At 41.4% G+C, this 21,269-nt stretch overlaps 1 protein-coding gene across 3 annotated transcripts in view; it reads right to left on the bottom strand.

Moving 5' to 3' along the window:
• The window catches only part of etv4 (ETS variant transcription factor 4), a 54,823-nt gene that overhangs the window by 17,678 nt on the left and 15,876 nt on the right, over positions 1 to 21,269 (bottom strand). Inside the window, exon 1 of one of the 3 annotated variants that reach the window (XM_049564446.1) lies at positions 7,656 to 8,064. The exons of the other annotated variants lie outside the window; for them this stretch is intronic. The gene's annotated coding sequence lies outside the window, so the exon portion shown is untranslated. Of the gene's footprint in view, positions 1 to 7,655; positions 8,065 to 21,269 lie in introns of those variants that run through there. 3 annotated transcript variants of the gene reach the window in all.

The raw sequence follows: 21,269 nt of genomic DNA, 5'->3' as shown, positions 1-21,269 counted from the left end.
ACTGATGAAAGCAAATGTCACACCTCTGTTAGAACAGCGTATACACCAATTCTGAGTCGCTGCATTCTTTCCTATTGGTATCCAGATGTGAGCCATCGCTTGTGAGCTTTGCTTTTTGCTTTTGAATATAAAGAGGGAAACAGGGATAACCTGATAATGCCTCATATCCTCCCAAAGTCCAACATATTAGCATATTATTTTGCCATTTCACGTTTCCCCGAAGGCATCCACTCCATCTCCTGCACACCAAACTGTCTGTCAAGCTGGACTGCTGGAGGGGACCTTTGCCTCGATGGCCACAAAAACCACCCAAAGTGGAGCTTCAAACTGTGCCGAGGGCTTGTGTTTATTATGTGAGGGGAGGTTTTCACCCGGAGAACTGTACAGGATGTTTTTCTGGTCCCGACAGGGTAAACAGCAGCAGCTGTGCACTTCCAGCTGGGGAGGCCTGTATTTATGTGCGTGCATGAGTGAGAGAGTGTGCATTTGTGTGTGTGTGAATTAGTAATCTCTGCAAGTCTGTATCTACGTGCGCACTTATGAATGTGTTTGTGTGTGTGTGTGTGTGTGTGTGTGTGAGCATAAATGTGTGTGTGCAGAGGGTGTGGAGCTGACGGAGCAGGCCACACTGAAAGCTCAGCCCAGGTAATTACATACTGTCGTTCATTCACAAAAAAGGAGGAGGAAAAAATGTCTGGCTGACTGAATAAGGCCAGAGAGGACTGCTCCGCTAAGGCGAACGATAGAAAGTGAAGAAAACGGAGGAGGAAAAACAGAGTGAGCAAAAAGTGAGAAGAGATTCTAGTGACATAAACCACAAAGCAGCCTCGAGGATCTGCTGTCAAGCTCAGGATTTTCCCTCAACTCTAAAAATTCATAAAGCTGGCTGAAATTAGTTATTAAAAACTAGAAGAAGCAAAATTAATTCAGTGCTGACTTCATTAGACAATCAACAAAAAGTTTAACAAAATCATGACAACTGTCCAAGTCATTTATGGAGGAGAAAAATGTACGTTCACCTGATTCCTGCTTCTAAAACATAAAGCTTTGTTTGAATTATAAGTGAAATAATAGGAGTTGTTTGACAAAACAAACTAAAGCCCTTTTCACGCTGGACAAAAACCCACTAACACCCACTAACATCTGGCTTTTGTCTGAAGTAGGAAATGTTCCAATCAGCTTTCATTCCCTGGACAAGTGACTCTTCAGTAGTCACAGGTATTTACTGGCCCCAGCTTTGATGGGCTCTGATGGGTAGTGATGAAAATATGACATTTTTGCCTCTTGTGCGGCACAATGCAACGACACCTTGCCACAAATTCTGCCCATCTCAGTCCAAGCAGCACTCAAACGTCATTCCAAAATATTCCACACAAGGGCTGTACTGAATGTCATTTTTTTATATTTGGAAGTTCAGCTGAGGTTTTCAAATGAAGCTTGGAATTTCTGTCATTATTCTCTCATCTGTAATTATATTAAATCAACTTATTTTAATGAATAAATGTAATTTATGATGCTGTTAGATTTCTGCTAGACCGATGCATTAATACGGATGCATGCCTCTCTTGGAGTGTGAGACCAAAATGTTTTTCGACCACAGTGAAAATGTTGTTTCTGAAAGGCTACGATGGATTCAAGCAGAATATTTTTTTCAAGTTTGTTAGATTACATCTTTTTTCCAATACATTTTAACTTTTGGACTCTACAACACTCTGGTGTTACTGAAAATGCTTGGTTTACATGAGTCAGAAACAATCCTACACAGCCACCACTGAAATCTACTTCAACAAATTGCATAATACTAGTATTAGTGTAGCATAATTTTTGTTTGCAACTGCAAAGAATTATCAGTTTATATGTCAATGTTATGAATGGAGCTTTAAAGTTTCGAACTGTTCAGTACAGCCCCACCCTGCTGCTGTTTTCTGTTACTAACTGGCGGCGTGAATCACCAGAGGCCCCACGATACGATACTATCACAATGTTTAGGTCACGATACAATATTTATGCAGAGTATTACTTTAACACACATTTTATTACCCTTTTCCAGCTACAAATTATGTCCCCAAAGGAAAACTCACCTCTGTCATTTTTATTGCGACAAAATATATGGAGACTATGTGGACTCAGGAAACAAATTATTTTATTACTCTAGTAGGCTAGCAAAATTTTAGTTTGTCAGTGGGGATCGGCTCCAGCCCCCAGAGACCCTGAAAAGGATTAGCAGTTACAGAAAATTAATGAATGGGTACTAATAACTTATATAATAAAAAATCAACACTTTAGGCCAGTGAATCGATAAAACATTGCCACGCTAAATACTGTGATACTATGCTGTATTGATTTCCACCCCAACTCTATTACTGACCCTGTTTCTGGTGTGTTCATGACCTCGAATGCAACGCACCAGGAAAAAAAAAAAACCCACAGACTCCAGTTGACCAGAGCTGTGTACACGACAAGCTGCCTTTCTATGTCCTGTTTTTAGGTTAGGGCTTTCCCGGATTTAAAAAACAAAACAAAAAACAACCTGTACATATGAGCTCATCTTAATCTTTTTTTTAAGGTTACAAGATGTATTTTACAGTATTTTCTGATAACTAATAGTCTCAACATATATTCTTTAAATCAAAAAAGAAAAACACTAAAACTGATGCAGAAAACAAGTGCTACCTGCAGCCCTTGTTTTATTTGTCTTATTTTTATGTGTATTACAAGCAAGTATTTTCAATCAGCATTCAAAATGAGACTCAATAAGTATCAAACAGCTTAGGTGGTTTGCCACTCGTGAACAACTTCATAATCTTGTTTGCTACAAAAGGTTTAAAAATCAGGATTTTTATGGTGTTTCTACACTGAAAAAAAATCCCTCTGGTTGCTGTTTAGATGTTTGTTTCACTGTTAGCCTTTTACTCAGAACATGTATAAAACTAAAAGCTGACCCTATCAATCAATCAGCGCTGCTCACCATCATAACCTTCCTATTTTTGGTGTGTAGTCACTCTCCCATGGCAGGCAGGCAGGTGAGGAAGTGTTGGCTTTAGCGGTGGATCAACAGGATTAGAGCGCATTTACCCAGATTTCCCAGACAGACGCGATGGGATTCCAGCCTCCTCTAAGTCTCCAACAGCTCGTCTGCTAGTACACAGAGGGTGGCACATGACTGCCGCTCTAATAATACTAGTGTGTTTGTCTATTGACATTCGCCCCCCCTTTCTCTGCCATGGTCATGAACTGCAAACAATCCTCAGAGAGCGTACACTCACAGTGCAGCCAAGTAGAGCCACTAATGCGATTGGCAGGAATATTTCCCTTGATGTGGCTCTCGGTTTATGAGGATGTTCCATTTCAAACAGTCGTGCCTGGGAACGGCGTCAGCTGTGTGTGGACGGGTCTGTGTGTGTGTGTGTGAGCTATTTGTGTGTGACCTTTCTGGGATATTAATTAATCTGGTAAATGAGCATCAGACAGCTTTTTGTGTTTGTGTATCTGCCTGTGATTGTAATTGCTGTCTGTTGCCTCGTTTGTGTTTTCAATTAGACAGAGATGGTTGATGTTCCGATTCAGGAGCAGGACTTAGTGAGGAACTTAAGAGGAAAACTGAGAAACTCAACATACTAAGGTTCTTAGATTCTGAATTTGTCTACAGTCACGCTAGCGGCACTTTCAGCAGGCCAACATGCTCACATGCTGTGGTTTAGCAAGTATAATGTTTACCATGTTCACTTCAGTACAGCTGAGGCTGATGGGAATGCCACTACAAGTATTTGGTCAGAAATCAAAGTACTTGACAAGTTAAAAATTTGACCTGATGGCAGTGCTTGAGAAAAGGTTAAGGGGTGATCGAAGTCATTTCAAATCATCGTCTTAAATGCTCAGATCATCTGATATGCTCACAATACTGCACAAATCTATTTTTTCTCTTACAAATCTGTGCCTCTTCACTCTTAAAGGTTGACTAGCAGACTGAGTAGCACTCAAAATTTCTTAAGTGCTCCATCAAATCTTGTGTTGGCCCACGGACATGGACATGGGAACCAAGTTTTATGCCAAGACATCCATTAGATGTTGGGACATTTTACTCAGAAACACAATTGTCAGCCTCATGTTGGTATTTATGAAAAAGTCTAAGGGTCATTAAAGGGGACATTTTGTGCTAATTTTCAGTTTCATAATTGAATTCAGGGTTTCTACTAGAACATGTTTACATGGTTCAGTTTTTTCCCCGTCATACTGTCTATGCTGGAACACCTGTATTAACACTCTTTAAGCCAAGTCTGCTCTGATTGGTTAGCGTTTTCAGGTCTTTGCAATCTCAACACCTCTGCAGCAGCACTACAGCTGGGGAATGACTGTCATGGAGAGTGGCGGCACTTTCTACCATTAAAAAAAAATCACCAATAAAAGCAATAAAATCTGATCCAAAATCAGGGGGAATTAACAACATCAGCGACTAACATTACATGTTTCCCTGACGTTAGCATGTAGCAGTGTAGACGATGTAATCAGTCGCTTGCCTAGAGCAGATGAGCATAAAAGTAATCTGTCACAAGCGGATGTCAGCTTGCCAGGTTTTTGCTCTCATGGATTATTTTTACACACGTTTACATCTAATGTCAAACTCTGGCCACGTTTAATATGAACACTGCAACACTGTATAGGCTGTGTGACGGAAAATGAAGCATTATCGGTCCCCTTTAAGATACATCACCTGGCTGCTGGCATGGCTAAAATCATATTTTGTAAATTAATCTAACATCCAGTTCCAAGAATAGTTCTTAAATTAAAAAAAACTCTGGTTTCCACTAACTATTACAAACTCTGTGGCGTATCACAGTAAATCTCCCTGTCCAGATGATGTCAAATTTGCTGCTGAAGTTTATAAGGTGGTGGCAGTCTTGTAAACGGATCCAGGGAGAGTTATGTTCTTCAGGTTCCCTTCTCTTCCTGCTTTTATTTGGGGCAATATGACCTCCTCTAACTGCTTTGTTAAATGTTACATCACCTATTCACAGAGATCCTCATATTTCATAGTTTCTTTTCTGCACCGAGGGGGAGAGGGTCGGTTCATGAACTTGAGCACACAGCGTGAAGAACCTGAAAGGTGTTTAGAAGTGAAAGGACAGATACAGTACACAATAGCTGTTGCCTTTTAAAACAGACAATTCTGAGATAACACAGAGGGGTGCACGGTGTATGTGAGTATTTGTGTGTGTGTGCCTGGGCATGCACGCTCCTGTGGATGAATATGTTCACTTTCTCCTTCAGCACTAGGCGGAGCGCGGCAGATTCCCAGCACCTCCTAAACTGATAAGGTCAAAGGCTCCTTCCTCACTTCAAACTTGTCATATGTCCTCCTTCCTTATTTTGTGGTATTCTTTACCGTCTCCAATTCAATGCCTATTCTGAGCTCTACGTATAGAGATGACCCCCAGCTAAAGGCAGGGTGGAGATGGACTTTTACATATGTAAATGTTGGCTCTTAGAGGGGGAGGATGCAGGGTGAAAGGTGATGGTCATGGTTGAGTGCTTTAGGAAGTAGAGGGATCATTACATGGGGGTGGGGGGGGTCCCATTCAACAGACACCCACCGCAAACAAATCACAGAGCGGGGATGGCACACACACACACACGCACGGACACACACACTCTTCTCTACACAATGGGCCCCTGAGCTGAGCCATGCGGAGGTAGTGTGAACATGCCGGGAAACACTATTGGATTCCTAAAAAACACAAACAGCGCTGATAGAGAGATGAACTATAACAGCTTGTGCTGAAAGATTGGTTCGCACATTAATAACGATGGCTGTGATACAGTAAGCACACACTATTACAAATTTGATTAATCTGCTTTGAAAATGTAGATGCCTTTCATAAAAACCTAGATTGGCATTAAAAGAGAATAAATCAGGGGATTAAAGTCTCATGTATAGCAATCAAAACATTTTAATATCACTTGTGAATAAGCTGTTTCAAGCACCTTGACAAGACCTTGGTATGAACTCCCCCATCTCATTTTAGACAGTGTATTTCCTACCATTAAAGGACCCTGTGTAGGGAAATCCAATCTGAAGACGGCAGTGGATCTGGAGAGTTTTACACTGAATGTTTATGTGCGACATGGCCAAGTCTTAAGCCTCTGGAAGTCTGCAGCACATGACAGCCTCGCTCACAATAACTCATTGGACATCAGCCCCAGTGTCAAACAGGGTGACTGGATCTTGCTAAACCGAAAGACATGTGAGCGTAATGTAAATACACACTTAATGGGTCCAATCATACAAATAGGATTCAAGTCGTACTCTTAGAGGAACCATCTCAGGGCTATCTGGAGATCTGGTTCTTATCTCACACGATATGCATTGTACATGTGCGGTGCGAGCGGCACGAGGCCTGAGTGTGCTGTGCAGACATGCTAAAAGCAGGCTGTAAACGTGTGATAGGCTACACCTGGTTCCCCCACTCTTGCCGATTGATCCCTTATGTGGTGACGGATCAATAAAAACAAGGATGCCAATTATGCCACAATGGTTTTAAAGGTTAAAAAGGAAGCTATTGATTCACATGGCTTGCAAATGACATTAGCTGCTTGGTTGAATACATGGCTCCATTGTGGTGAGAGGGAGGCGTAATAGGGAAAAGCAACAGTGTAATTTAAAAGTATTTGACTGTCAAAACAGGCCATACAAGTTAAACATAGCCTATACTTCCATGGTCATTTTAAAGCTCTGCACGCAGGAGTGTGTGATGCTTTCTCAGAGCAAGTCTCGCTGCTACTTCTAAGTTTCTAACTGCTTTTGTGGTGGGCACTAAATGCAGGCTGGAGTCCGACACAGTATCTAGACTGTGTACTGCTGAGGGTGGGGGCCAGCAATAAAAGGTGTTATAAAAAAATCCTACCTAAAAAAATAATATCAGTTTAAGTGTATGTTCTATTGAGAGCATTTTCAATTCTCAACCATGCTGTCAGATAGCCCACACCTACAGGGAAACCAGTTCCCCATCAATACTCTCGCCAAAGCCACCAGACTCCACTGCTCCCATCAGCTAGTTAGTTTGTGCTATTGAGTGACTTTGGTGAATCCAAACTAACCTTTTTTAACACCAAGGCACACAATAACACAAACAAAATAACTGTTAGAGGCAGTTGTGGAGCAGCTCCTGTGTTCAGCAATGTTAAATCAGTTTTTCTCAATGGAGTCTGGCAGCATTATAACAGCTTTATTTGCAAGATGCAAATCACTTACATTTAGGTAAAGCATTGAAAATACTCTTAATAAAACATTACCTTAAACTGACAGTGTTATTTTCAGAGTGGGACATTTTTTCGGTGGTTAAAACACATTTTGTTGCTAACCCACCCACATCAGAACATTGCTTAGCTTCTAAGCTACTCCTCAATGGATAAGTACCTCATACAACCCCACTTAAAAAACCTGAGCTATCCTTATAGTGCTACTAGCTAGTGCTACTATGCCAGGCTAACATTAGCTATTTAATTGGCGTTGCTTCTTTTGTCCTTCATGATACTTATTGATGGCGTTTTTAGGTAGAAAAAGTGATGTAATAACTATTTTGGGCGGAAACAAACCTAGAAATGCACACAATTTTACACACAGTTTAACACAGGTGTTAATCCATATGCACACATACCTGTTCTCCTCCACCTGCTGTTATCCTGCTAACTTCCCCGTATGTTTGCCGATTAAGTCCACTTTTACCGCGTCGTCCCGCTGCTTTCGTGTCTGGTAATCCTCTCAGAGATGTGCTTGCTACTGAAAGTCTGTTTTTGACCGAGTATCATCCTCTCTGAACGATAATACCGCACACAGGAAGCTAACAAACAAGCTAGCTGTTAGCCGTTAGCCACTAGCGTAACGTTAGCCATTTTGTTTCCGGAGAACCACTCCCGAGTTACATTTTATTACTTTAACCAAGAGTTTGGTTTATAACAATATCCCTCGGCTGGTGGGCACCGACGTGTTTAATGTCAAGTTTTTCTTCACATTTGTTGATGTAGACGATAATTCGCGTCGCTTATTGCGCCAACGGTTTCTAAATTTTTGGTATGTCAGCTGCAACCGTCTACGAGCCGATAACGTCATCAGGACTTTAGCGCATGCGCATTTTTATTCTCCCACACTACAGGCACTTGACTTTGAGTCTCCACCTAGCAGCCAATTAAAACAGTTGAAAGACTATTAGCTCCACCCACTGACTTTAAATAGCAGCAACAAAGACTTTCTTATTTAATGCGTTAATCCAGATTTATACTGATTGGTAACTACTTATTCAGTGCCATTAACACCACACTTTCTTCTGCCAGCAGGTGGGGCTTTTTACACCACCTGCCACAAGTGTCACGTGGCCTCTGATTATGTCTAGGGGTCTAAAAGGAATGTATCGTCTGCTGGGCAAAATATGAAATCAAAAATCAGACCTAAACTGCATTAAACCTACACTCAAGCAAATTATTTAGTTTATTTTGTCAGGTTCACAGATCTCAACATATAAAAGTTCCATTCAACTGAGTCAAGTAATCCTAACAAAGAAAAAAATATCATTTATGTAATTAAATAAAACTGAGATGAAAAGACTATGAGAATTAATGTATAGCTCATAGAATTGACCTAATTTACCTCAATAACATAAATGTAATGACTCTTAATACATTCTTTGTATTTCAATTATGTTATTGTTCACCAACATATTTGAAATACACAGAATGTGTTACATTAAAATGTTTTTCATGCTCCTCAACATATCTGAAATGCATACGATTTTTTTTAACAGCAATTACATCAAGTTTATTAAAGTAAAGTAAGCATATTAAAAACACAGAATTTATCAACAGTAAATAAGTAAACTGTATTAACCTCTGAAATCTGGTGCAACATCAGTTTTCAGAAACATGGAGAAAAATGCATTGAGCAACACAGTAAGAAATGTCACACAAATTGCACAAAATTCATAGATCTAGAAAATTAGCATGGTGCAGAATTAAAATAATTTTCAAGCACTTTTTCCAGGTCATTTCTTTTTTTCTCCTAATTTACTTGTTTTAATTTTCTCTATTTGCAAATTTCTTTCAATTTTTTGGGGTTATTTCTTCATTTGTTGCTCAGTGCCTCCTTCCCATGTTACTGAAATAAATCAAACCAATTTGCTATAGTTACATTAGTTTTCGTAGTCTGTTCATCTCAGTTTTATTTGATTACATCAACGGTACTTTAATTGGTTCATGTTAGAATTACTTAACTGGATGAAAATGTCATATGTAATTGAAATACATACACCTGAGAATAGTCCAAATATTTTATTCAGGTGTAAGTGGATTATTCATATTAGATTGTCCATGGCCTGGTGGAATTTAACTAAGTATGTTTACTCGAGCAACTTCTGTACTTAAGTACAATCTTCTACACTTGTGTATTTCCATTTTATGCTACTTACTCCACTAGATTTTTTAAATTAATTAGTAAATTTAACAAATAAATTATGCTATATTAAAGATTGAGCTACCCAGTGATATTATATTTTTCTGAAATGGGCCATTTTGGATAATTAGTACTTAACTTTTGGTACTTTAAATCTAAACTAAAGCTAAGACTTCTGTTCTTTTACTTAAGATTATAAAGGAAGTACTTTTACTTTTAATTTACACTGTTGTATTACTGTTTTCACTCAAGTAAAAGATCTGAAATAATACTTACGCCACTGCAAATTACTCACACTTGTACAAAAACTAAGGAATTATAAAGCATGAATTACATATTTGTCTGTACAAGTTAAAAATAAATTAAAGTCATTATAAATTTCTGTGTTTTATATGTTTTAATAAATGTCAAAAAATCAGTTTCTGGTGCTCTCTGTATTTTGACCAAACATGTATTGACGTGTTTTTGCTTTGTAGGTTATAGTTCAGTGGAAAAATTCAGAGCAGGAGGGAGAGTGAGATATGTAGACAGCCAGTGAGGGAAGGGAAGCGAGGCGATACAATATGATCCAGACCGTTTCGACTGTGTATCCAGTCATTCCACTGATGCATGGAAACATGTGCTGGACATGTGTGTGTGCTTCTCAGGTCACTGCACAATCAGGAAGACACAGGGAGAGCGAGAAAAGCAGCCCGGCCAGCACTGACAAACTCTTCCTCATCTCTGAGAGCCGACAGGCCTGAGAGTGGCTTCAGTATCTGTCTGCTCTGGGAGCCCAGGAGTGTTGGATCCATTAGTGTCTGCTCTATCTGATTTACAGGTCGTCCTCTCTCATCTGATAATGGTTCAGGCTCCTTGAATATTTAAAGAATGGTTGTCAGATACCTGCCAAACAAGCCTAACGAGATTGATGGAAAGTACAATGGTATCAGCAAGACAGATGATTGGCCGGGAAAGTGCCGCTCTCACAAATGGGATTTTTTTTTTTTTTTTCATTGGCCGTTGAAACGTTTCTTCAGTGCATCACGTTGTGTTGGCTAACAGGATGTGGATCTGAATGACACCCATCATAGGAAAGGCAGTGGCACAGTACATTTTTTTGCAAACGTCAAAGTTTCACTTCTCCTTTTGTCAACTGGAAATAGACGGCAGTATTTATCTGTAGTGATGGGAATGTTCTTGTTTAAACAAGTACACTCAGCTTTTTTCTCAGAATGAACCTTACACTTTTTAACTTTCCTCTCAACTTTTTCTGAACTAAGTGTCAATCAGCAGTGTCAAAGATTTGAATTACCAGCCAGAGACCTCTGGGTCGACTGAGATCACTCAAGTAGAACAATGTTTTCTTTTTTTTCCCAGTCGGTGTGCAGTGGACTTCTGGGGACATTTTGGTCCCCGGATGTGAATGCTCCGAAACACGGTTATCTTCTGCCTTCTGCTCAGAAGTGGTGAATTTACAGATCTAAGCAACTTAATATGGTACAGTCTCTGGCTTTTGTTTGATATCTTCTAATATCACAATCCAATGTTAGCGTAGCACACGTTTAGAGGGCTAACTTGGCTTGTTTACTTTAGTACATTATCACGTACTAAACTATGTACGTACTTTGCTGTCACCCTAAACGTCCTGCTGAACCCTGTTCAAACTCTTAAACTCTGTATCGAAACAAAGGAATGAATAATTGAATACTTTAATTGAACAGCCAAATCCGCATGACTTGGACTTGATTCAGACTTGAGTCACAGATTTGCTGACGTTAGATTCAACTTGACAAAATCAAGAGACTTGCAACTCAACTTAGACTTACAAATAACTCGTGACTTCACTTGGACTTCAGCTTTTTGACTTGAAAATACTTGATACCAAAAGCCAAAAGATTAAAAGTTTTTTTTTTTTCCAGGTGTGCCATAAATCAATGTTTCCTTTCCTGAATCAACTAACATTAATGCTATTTATTTGCAGCATGTTAATACTTAATTAACCAGATCTAATCCAGGAGCACCCAATCAGAATGCAGGAGAGAACCATGAAGAACTAATATTACAGAGTGCCAGCTGGAAAAAATGACACCAAAGATAATTTTGTTTGCGTACATAATCTATGCGGTGGTCAACAATAAAGGAATTGTAGTTTACAAAATGTGTGGGTTACAGATGGAGAAGCAGCAACTTCCTACAAACTTGTTTTAACAAATAAGTACACGTTTCAAATGATGTCACCGTCACTGCCCACATACTTCCATGTGCCCTTTACGTTGGCATGGATGTTAACCAATATATCCACCAGGGGGCAGCCCAGCGTCAAAAGTTTATGACAACAACAGACTCAAAAACAAACATGGCGACTGTGGAGGAGATATTGATAATGTACCTCTTGCATAAAAGACAAAAACAGAGGCAGCGTTGTAGGAGGAGGTGGTCGGTGAGGCCGTTAAATACATCACGACTGGAGGACAGAGAATTCTTTACTCTAGTATTAGCCTCGCGTCACCAGGCTCTTCAAGCAAAGAGCCTGGTGTCTATTCACTCTGAATTTTGTCTGGATTCTGGTTCCGGTCTAGGGAGCGGATGCAGTATTCACCAAATTCACCAAACTTCAAGTGTTCACCATAGTAAAACTTTAAATTCTGGCGCACCATCGATTTGGGGTGATGAGGGGTGTAAGAAAATCGATTAACTTAATGGCTTGAGGCTTTTCTTGTAAATTATATTCTTTAAATTAAAAGTTTCACCACATTTTTATTAGCTTGGTGCTTTTATTTTTACAGAAAGGCACATCCATCGAATTCCGGATCCTGTCTCACTCGCCCTGGTTCCGTTTCCTTACCAAAACAGCCACTAATGGCCCCAGACTACTCTAGTACTGCCGATGAAAGAAACTGAATTGTTATTTCTTCTTCGTGTCTCACTAGAGCTACGTATCGGGTAGTGACAGCAACACTGCCCACACGGTTCCCGGTGGTACTGCTCCGTTTGGCCCGTATCCGTAAGCTTTATGGAAAAGTGCAGAAATATGGACGAAATGAACGCGGAGCACGGACAGAAGGCTCCGTCCATATCCGGATCCGTATTTAACGTTGAGCATAAATGAGTGAAAGGGGGTGAGAGAGAAGGGACGACATACAGCAAAGGGCCGCAAGCTGGAATCAAACCTGCGGCCACCAAGACAGGGACATAGAATTCGTAAATGGGGTGCCCCTTATAACAGGTCAACTGGCAGGCGCTACAGGACTTGCCTGTCTTGACTTGGGACTTGACTTGGTACTTCCGTGCATAGACTTAAGACTTAGTTGTGACTTGCAAAACAATGACTTGGTCCGACCTCTGCAATCCAATTTGATTGACATAATTCTGAGTCAAGTACAGTGCTGGTGTAGGACGTCAGCCATGACCAACAAATCATAATTTCCTCTGTAGGATAATTGTGTTGTGCTCTCTAGTGGAGATGGATATGGGGGAAGGAGAATAGAAATTTCCGTTTATAAATGAGATGTTTACACCCTGACATTATGAAAGAGAGAAAAGAAATATGAATATAATAATTAACCTCATATTTCCATGGTCTTGGTGGCATCAAGGGATCAGAGGTTTAATCGGTAAACGTTCTGACATCTCACGTTTTCCCTATTGTCCACTTCACTTTCAATTGTGCCGCGTTGGCTTTTTATAAATGGCCATTGACCAGCCATAAATCTCAGCGCTCCACTGCTGTTTAGTGGACCCAATACAATACATCCCTGTCCCGGGACATGTGCAGCGAGAGGGACATCCCGTCACAGGCGAGGGGTGGATGTAATTAATCTGGCGCAATATTGACTCCTCACTCTCAATCCCTCAGCCCCCAATATAGCTGTCCCCTCTTAATGTTTAATGTAGCGATCGATCCACCCCCACACTGTTACTGAAATGATATAATGAGCTCCCACTGCCCACCAGGGTATCGTGCATGTGTGTAGTGTTTCGTTTGTTTGTCCGCTTTTGGGGCAACGTGTGCCTGTACGTGTGTTTTCAAGCAGGCGTTTCAAGGCGAAATCTGCCTTATCAGAAGAAGATAACGCACACACGGAAAGGCCGGGACACCTTGCTGGAAATTATCAGCGCACATGCCACATCCACAGTTCCTCCTGCTCTTCTCGCAACCTCCCCCCTCCCCCTCCCTCTCACCCTCTCTCGGTTCCTTGATCAGGATCTCGACCGTAATTCTTGACGGCACGTTTGACCCACTCTTACTCCTCTCTTTCCCCTATCTGCCTCCATGCTGATTTATCTGAGCTTTATCTTCATCAAGTCATCTATCAACCCCCTCCATCTCCTCTTACTCCTCTGCTGGATCAGTGAGGATCGATACGGCCGTACGCTGGCTCTCAGCTCGCTCTACACACCTACTGGTCTGTGTCAGCAGGTTACTACAAGGTCCACCCTCTGCAGCCGCCTCCTCCACTCACGTGCAGTGTGTGTTTCGTGAGCACGTGTTGGACTGTCAGGCGTATTAAAGTGGAAAGCAGAGTGGGATCTGAGTGTAAATGATGGCCAAGAATAGAGAGCAAAAACAACTCTAAAAAAAAGTCATTCTGCTTTGTTACAACTTGGATTTTACTTTCATTTTTTTGGCCATCAATTTGACTTTACTCACTTAAGTAACTAAGATCTGGGAACATAATTGCTACAGCAGTCAGAAGGGCCGAGACACAGGAGCAATCAGAAAGGTTTAAGGTCCCTGAAACCAAGCCAATGGTTGTCCATCGGTCGATGTCAGGCCGTCAGTGAGCATCTGCTGCCCAAATTTTTGTGGTGTGTCCCACACGGATTCAGCATGTTTAATCAGCAGCAAAGCCAGCGGTAAATATCCTTTGTTCTTTCATCATCAGGTTGTTGTCACTGTACAAACTTGCTAACTTGTGTCTTGAACCCTTCTTGTTGGTCTTCTGGTTCCCCTTTTTGAATGACGAGTACAGACCTCCTCCGCCTGATGATATGGAGAGTTATTTCCTCTCACTCAGGCCAAGAACACAGTTGACTGCAGCCTTTGTGTTCAAGTGCAACCTTTTGGCTGAGACACAGGCGACTTGAGGCAACGCAACAGTCGCCACTAGTTCTTTGATGTCAGTTTGGTGTGTCTGGGCCTTAAGGCCGGGGTTGAAACCAACTGGTTCTTTCAACGTGTCATTCAGCAACATCAGAAGGCAAAAGTGTCCACAGCTGTTCCAAATGGTATGAAAGGCCTATCATCATAGAGAGGGATGAGACACAATCATTGTTCATAATGGTGTATACTTTCAGACATTGTCTGCTCAAAGGAATAGTTTTGCATGTATAGTAAATAACATCAGTTGTGTAGAACATGGACAAAAGTTAAAATTCTGCTTACTAAAACACCTCCACACACCTGGCCAACAGCTGCTTATTGTTGGTTTTGGAAAATTACAAATATTTTCTTACGCACTCTCTGAACTCTGCCATAGGAAAGGTGTTCAGGGGAGGAAGTCTTGGGCATCGTTTGACAATACGACAAGCACTTTATTTGAAGCATACTGACCTCTTTAGAATGCCTGCTATCAAACAGAATTGTCAACTCACCACACTGTTTCCATCTTCAGTCTGAAATTTTGTTCACTCTGACTCACTTCCACGGTGTAAGGGGATTTGACTTTCACTAAAGGCCAACCACATCCATCAAAAGCAAACATCATTTTAAGTCCTCACTGATACATAGCCATGCTAACATACTGGTTTCACTGGAGTTTAAAGAGCGGAGAAGAGCGAACTATGATATTGGGCGATATTAAGAAGACATATTGATTTAGAACAGCAACCATAGCAGTGTCTATTTTCTCTTGAGCGCTTGCCGTTTTTGTTATTACTTCTCATTGGCATTAGTCCTGCCTGTGGCGCTGATTGGTTAACCGTTTCAAGAAGGTCTTGGCTCGGTTGTTTTGGTGCGCACCCGAGTGCAATTGCTGCGTTCACACCTGCCCGAACGAATCGCACTTAGGGGGCAACGAACTGGGCAAACAAACAGGGTGGGTGTGAAAGCACCCTTCGTCTGATTATCTAAACCCCTTTATCTGGGGATAAAACCAAAATTGAGTGCACCCGATGTCACAAATAATCCCTCAATGAACCAGAAAACTGTGCTTGCGTAAGTGCAAGTCAAACTGAACTATAAAGCGTGTCCTTAAACTTTGCTGGATGGTTGAAACAAACAGTTTGTGTCATGCTTTTTACAATTTGCCCTTTTTTCTTTCCAAAATAAGTTTGGCTAGCCGCAGGGGTTCGTTTACGATCTGTCTGACCTTTCTTGCCCCGTCTGGACAAAATCGCCATTGCAATCTTTTTTATAACAAAAATAATTGATGACCAGAACTCGGCTAAAACCAAATTACAATAAACTGGGATTATCTTTGAACAGGCAGGATGACTGGGCTTTATCACTGCCATGTATGCGCGGTTGATGCACTCCCAGTATCTTCTTATTAATGACTGCCTAAAGTTCAACTACTGTTGTTTTTACGGCCTCGCCCCTTCTCTTTCACAGCGTCTGCTCCCTTCTTTCGCTTTTGAAAAGAGAAAACATTCCAGCTGCAGAGAGCAGAGCTGTCCTGCTGGAGTAAACACACCAACACGGATGTAGAAAGAAATGCACAGGCACGCATATGAGCATCACAGGGATGTAACACACACATACACACTCTTTTTTTCCTCGCACACACACCTCCCCTCACTCTCCTGTAATAAAACACACACTGCCGTCCATTCACAAAGCTATGCTGCTGACACTCAGGCTGTGCTGCCTGGCTCAAATCCCCGTGGCCCCCTGGCTTTGACAGGGCTGTTCTGAATCAACACGCAGAACTACAGCTTTTACTTCCCCACTGGAAGCTGTTAAACACCTATTACTCTACATGCTTAGCCTTTACAAACCCATTTTCATTGGATTTGATTGTCTAAAGATGGCTAAATAATGCTGTAAACTAGCAGGATATTTGGATGATTGTACTGTCATTTTTCAACATCCTAATCGGAAAACAAATTCACAAGAAACGCTCCACCGAAAAGACAGGAAGTGCAAATGAAAGCATGGAAGGCAACTGGAGTTGCACGCTCCAAAAAAGCTTACATCTTGAAAAAAATGGTGCAACCAGATGAAGGGTGACAGAAAAAAAATGCCTGCACCTCTCATAGGTGTTGTATTAGTGTTGGAATAACGTCCCCCAGTGTCATGAATGAAGGTTCACTCCCCTTAGCTCAATGTGCTGCCTCAGCCAGTCTTTCACAACCAGCCCATTCATAAAACTGCAGGGCTGAAGTTTGTGTGTGTGTGTGTGTGCGTGCGTGCGTGCGTGCGCGCCAGGCCAAGTGTGTTTGTGTGTGCGCATTTGGATGAGAGGCTGTCAAAAGAAATCATCTGTTCACGTAAGAGAAATCATCCATTTTACTCATAAGCAAAACAAAACGCTGCAACAAACACAGACACGGAAGAAGCCTCGTCTCCCCAGAGCGAGCAGGCGAGCAGTCTCCATGCATATCTGGCAGGCACCTGGCTGTTTTTGCGCACTTTGTTGCGTAGCAGCTGTATTTTGGAAAGTGGAAGAACACAGAGCTGCATGTTTCTCTTTAGGGGAGAGAGGGAGCTTGAGAGGGAGGGGCTCAGTTGGCCCATCGGCCCATGCTCCGAATAGGGCCTGATTGGGCCAGTTCTGATCCAGAAAAACAACCCAAACAAGAGGAAGGCTGTGAATTCATGACAAAGCAGAACACACAGAGCCAGAGAGACGCACTGCTGGGAGGATTCGGTTAGAGCTGGGTTACTGGAACTTTTCCTTTCTCTTGTTTCTTTCCTCTGTTCCTTGTTTTGTTCCCTCGGTCCTTGTTCCTTTCTTTTCTTTTTCTTTGATTAATGATCAATCGTTGAGGGCATTTCTTATGCCAAAGTGCTAAACGTGACCTAGTTTTATGTCCTCAGTTGTGGGGATTAGCTGGTTTTCTTTGTCTTATGTGACAGCAAACTTAATATCTTTGGGTTTTGGACAGTTGGTCAGAAACAAGCAATTTGAAGATGTCACCTTAAACTTTAGGAAACTGTGATGCCCTTTTTCTGACTATTTATGGACCAAATGATCGATTAAGAAATGAATTGTGCAGCCCCACTCATTTTTTATAGAACTCACTCGTTTATGTTTTATTAAGGCCGTCCGTTGACAAGTCAGTACCAACACCGACAACTGACAACGCTGATAAGGCAAAGTAAACATGGTGTAAATCCAGAGTCAAAGAGGAGCTGTTGCAACAAAAACAAAAGGTCTTGTTCAGCATGATGGTTGTACCAAAGGACCCTCTAAGGACTCAGATGTTCAGTTTTTCCACTTAGTACCTTGTGTCGATGGTTTTAAGCCTGTTTTTTTTTGCTAGCAAAAATTAGCATTAGCATCACAATTAGCTATAGTTCTAAATGAAGCGTCATAACCAAGCTAGCAGCGAGTGGTAGGGTTATCTCCACCCTCCTGTCTGTTAACAAGATAACATTAAGCATGGCTGAACCAGATGTAGAGTATAGGTGTAGCAATAACGGTTGCTATTTCAGTGTTTTTACTTCATGAAAGTTAAATGTAAAATTTTTGTCACCTAAAAAATCTTGGTCAGTGTTTGGTTATTCTTAAAGAACCTCTAAGGAGTTGGATGTTCAGTTTATTTGTTAAATACCTTTTGTTTTAATGGTTTTTATGCTTGTTTTATTGCTAGCAAAAAGTAGCATTAGCATTCTCACAGTTAGCTGTATTTGTACAGAAAGCATTCTAACCAAGCTAGCAGGTTGCATTAGGGTTTTTTCCACCCTCTCATCCATTGACAAGTCGCTGCCACCGTGTCAACAACAGTAAGGTTACGTTAACCATGGCTGAACCAGATACATGGAGTATCCTTAGCTTTTGCTATTTTGGTGTATCTTTACTATGTGAAAGTTAATTTTAACATTTTGGTCATCTAAAGAGTCTTGTTCAGTGTTTGGTTGTACTATAAGACCCGTAAGAAGTCGGATGTTCAGTTTATTTGTTAAATACACTTTGTTTTGATGGTTTTAAGCCTGTTTTTCGCTAGCAAAAATCACATTAGCATTTCCACAGTTAGCTATAGCTGTAAAGAAGCTTCTAAACCACTTGTCCGTTGACAAGTCAATGCTGCAGCGACAAGGAGTCAGATTTGTTAAATGTATTTTGTTTTAATGGTTTTAAGCCTGTTTTTTGTGCTAGCAAAAATTAGCATTAGCATTATAACAGTTGACCATAGACTGTTAATAAACTGTGCTAACCAAGCTAGCAGCTAGCATTATCACCACTCTCTTGTCAGAATATGGTCACTTCTGGCTCCAAAAAGCCAAGATGGCGATGACCAGAATGCCAAACTCCAAGCTTAAAATGGAAGTCCACAAACCAATGGGTGATGTCACAATGGCTATGCCTATAATTTTATGTAGTTTATGGCCCCACTGCATGTAGAGCCTAATTTTATAAAAGAAAATGCTGCAAACAAACCAACATGAAAAAATATGTAATGTTGAGAATCACAGAAGAATAGAGGCAGATTTTTCAAGTTCAGTACAGTTTCATGTGTTCATATCTTTCTTTCCCTTCTCCACTTCCTCTCCTTCACTCTCCCCTCTTTTTTTTGCTTTCTCTCCTTTGCTAAACTTGCTCTCCGAAAAGCACTGTAACGGCGTCCTATAGCCACAACTTCCTATATAATTACTGCAAGGCACAAAACTAAACAATCGTCCCACACAGCTCCAAAATCGCTGGATTAGTTCACATCTTGGAACACTCAATGTGTGTGTAGAAGAGAGACAGAGAGAGGTAGAGAGAAAAGGGAAAGGGGAGGGGGGGTAGATTTTTAAATTCGACTTAGTTTGTACAGACACAGGAAGGGAGGGAGGGGTTTGGAGTATCCACTTGGAGAGGAGGGGGTGTCAGAGAGAGGGGATCTGTAGTACTGTAGGGCTTTTTTATGAATGAAGAGCGAAGGAGAGAGCAGCGGAGGACTGAGAGCAGGAGAGGGGGGAGGGAGAGGCACACTTCCTCTTACGCATGCAGGGAAGAAAATTTATGAATGGGTCACATCTCTTGAGCTGCTCCAAGTGTAAACAACATACTTGGACAAAGAAGAACGAGCTCTCGGTGCAGGCAGCGCCTCGCTCAACGCTCCAGCGCTGGCCTTTTAGTGTTTTTAAGCACAAGAAGTAAAGTTCTGTTCACGTTCAAACTATTTTAATTAAGTTCCTGCACTTCGAATTTGACTGACACCTCTGTGAGTTTCTTCCCCACAGGCAGTAAACAGACAAAAGAATCTGTCCGACAGCCTAGCGTCAGGCGAGGATAACCCCTGAAGGTGCTGTCAGCATAGAAAATGAAGCATTAATCCTCATCTCCTCTTGATGAGCGAGACATTAAAATCACATCCTTCTTTTTAAGGGCCAATCACATTAGTTCAATGGGAGAAAAAAAACCCACAGTGCGCTGTTATCACCAATGGCTCAATTACCTTTACACACACAGGGGAGGTCAGCAAGTACATAAAAGTTGCATGTTTGCATAACCTTCCCTCAATGGCAGCCTGCAGACAGAGCATGCTTGTTAGCTGTGAACTGAGAAAGAGTGGACCAGATGAGATAGATTTACCAGATGTGCAGGTATTGCACAATCCCTCCTTTGCCCCCCTCTTCTTCCCCAATCTAGCATTCCAGCATGTCCCAGTGTTTTTGCCTCTCTTCTTCTTTTGCTGTTTCTCTGTCTCCTTTCTTTCCGTCTCTCCCCCTCTCCGTCAACACCACACCCATGCAGGTAACAACCTGACTCAGTAAACAACAATGTTTAATTTTACCAGGGCGCCCTTTTCAATGCAAGCCTCAATTATACTCCGGTCACCTGGGATTAAGGCTTTGCTTTATGCTTTTTTTTTTATGTGCTAGTTTCCAAAACAGGTGAGTCACCTGTTTTTAAAAGTACACCAGACATGAGAACACCTTTCACGTCTGTATGGGAAGAGATAAGCCTTTATAAAGGAGCAGTGTGCAGGATTTACTGGCATCTAGGGGTGAGGATTGTAGTGTGCAACCAGCAAAACTTCTCTCATAAACCAAGTGTGAACTCCCGGTAGGATTACTTCTGTGCTCATTGTTGAACAAGTTTTTACTGCGAGCTGAATTGTCCTCTTCCTCCCCAACTCGAACAAGCCAGATGTCTTCTTTATAAAACAGTGCATAGGATACTAAAAATGTACGTATGGACCAAAGCCAAAAATGGCATGCGCCAAAAAATATTCGACAACTTCTACAATCAGGCTTCCACCTCATCATCTGCATTACCAATTTCCCATCTCCAAAATGCTTGTAAGCATGGGTCACAGTTTGCCCCATCAAGTCTGTTTTTATTGATCACAACTTTTGTTGCGTGGGAAGTGACGTACGCTTCTTTTAGGCCTTGTTTTGTGCATATGCAATGTTTATAAATGAGACCCCAGGTGATTAAAATGGGTAAAAACACTTATAAAACAGCTTCATTTCACAAATTAGTTGTTTCTCTGATGCTGTTCAGCTCATCACACCGAGGCAGCTAGCCCAGCACCTGCTAATAAGTCTTCACCATCTTTCTCTGATAACTTAAGAGCCAGACGTTCAGGAGGTTTTTACCGCAAGCCGAATTATCCGCAGAGGGCTCCTCCTCTTCAAAACAAACAGACCCAGTAATCTAAACTGGTAGAAATGCTGAATAGAGTAGTTGCAGGTTACAAATCGTTGTTTTTCCTATGCTGTTTGGCATAGCGAAGACGGGCCATCAGCCTA

Source organism: Epinephelus fuscoguttatus, linkage group LG20 (assembly GCF_011397635.1).
Source record: "Epinephelus fuscoguttatus linkage group LG20, E.fuscoguttatus.final_Chr_v1".
Classification (NCBI taxonomy): Eukaryota; Metazoa; Chordata; class Actinopteri; order Perciformes; family Serranidae; genus Epinephelus; species Epinephelus fuscoguttatus.
This window is presented reverse-complemented; position numbering and strand designations above follow the sequence as displayed.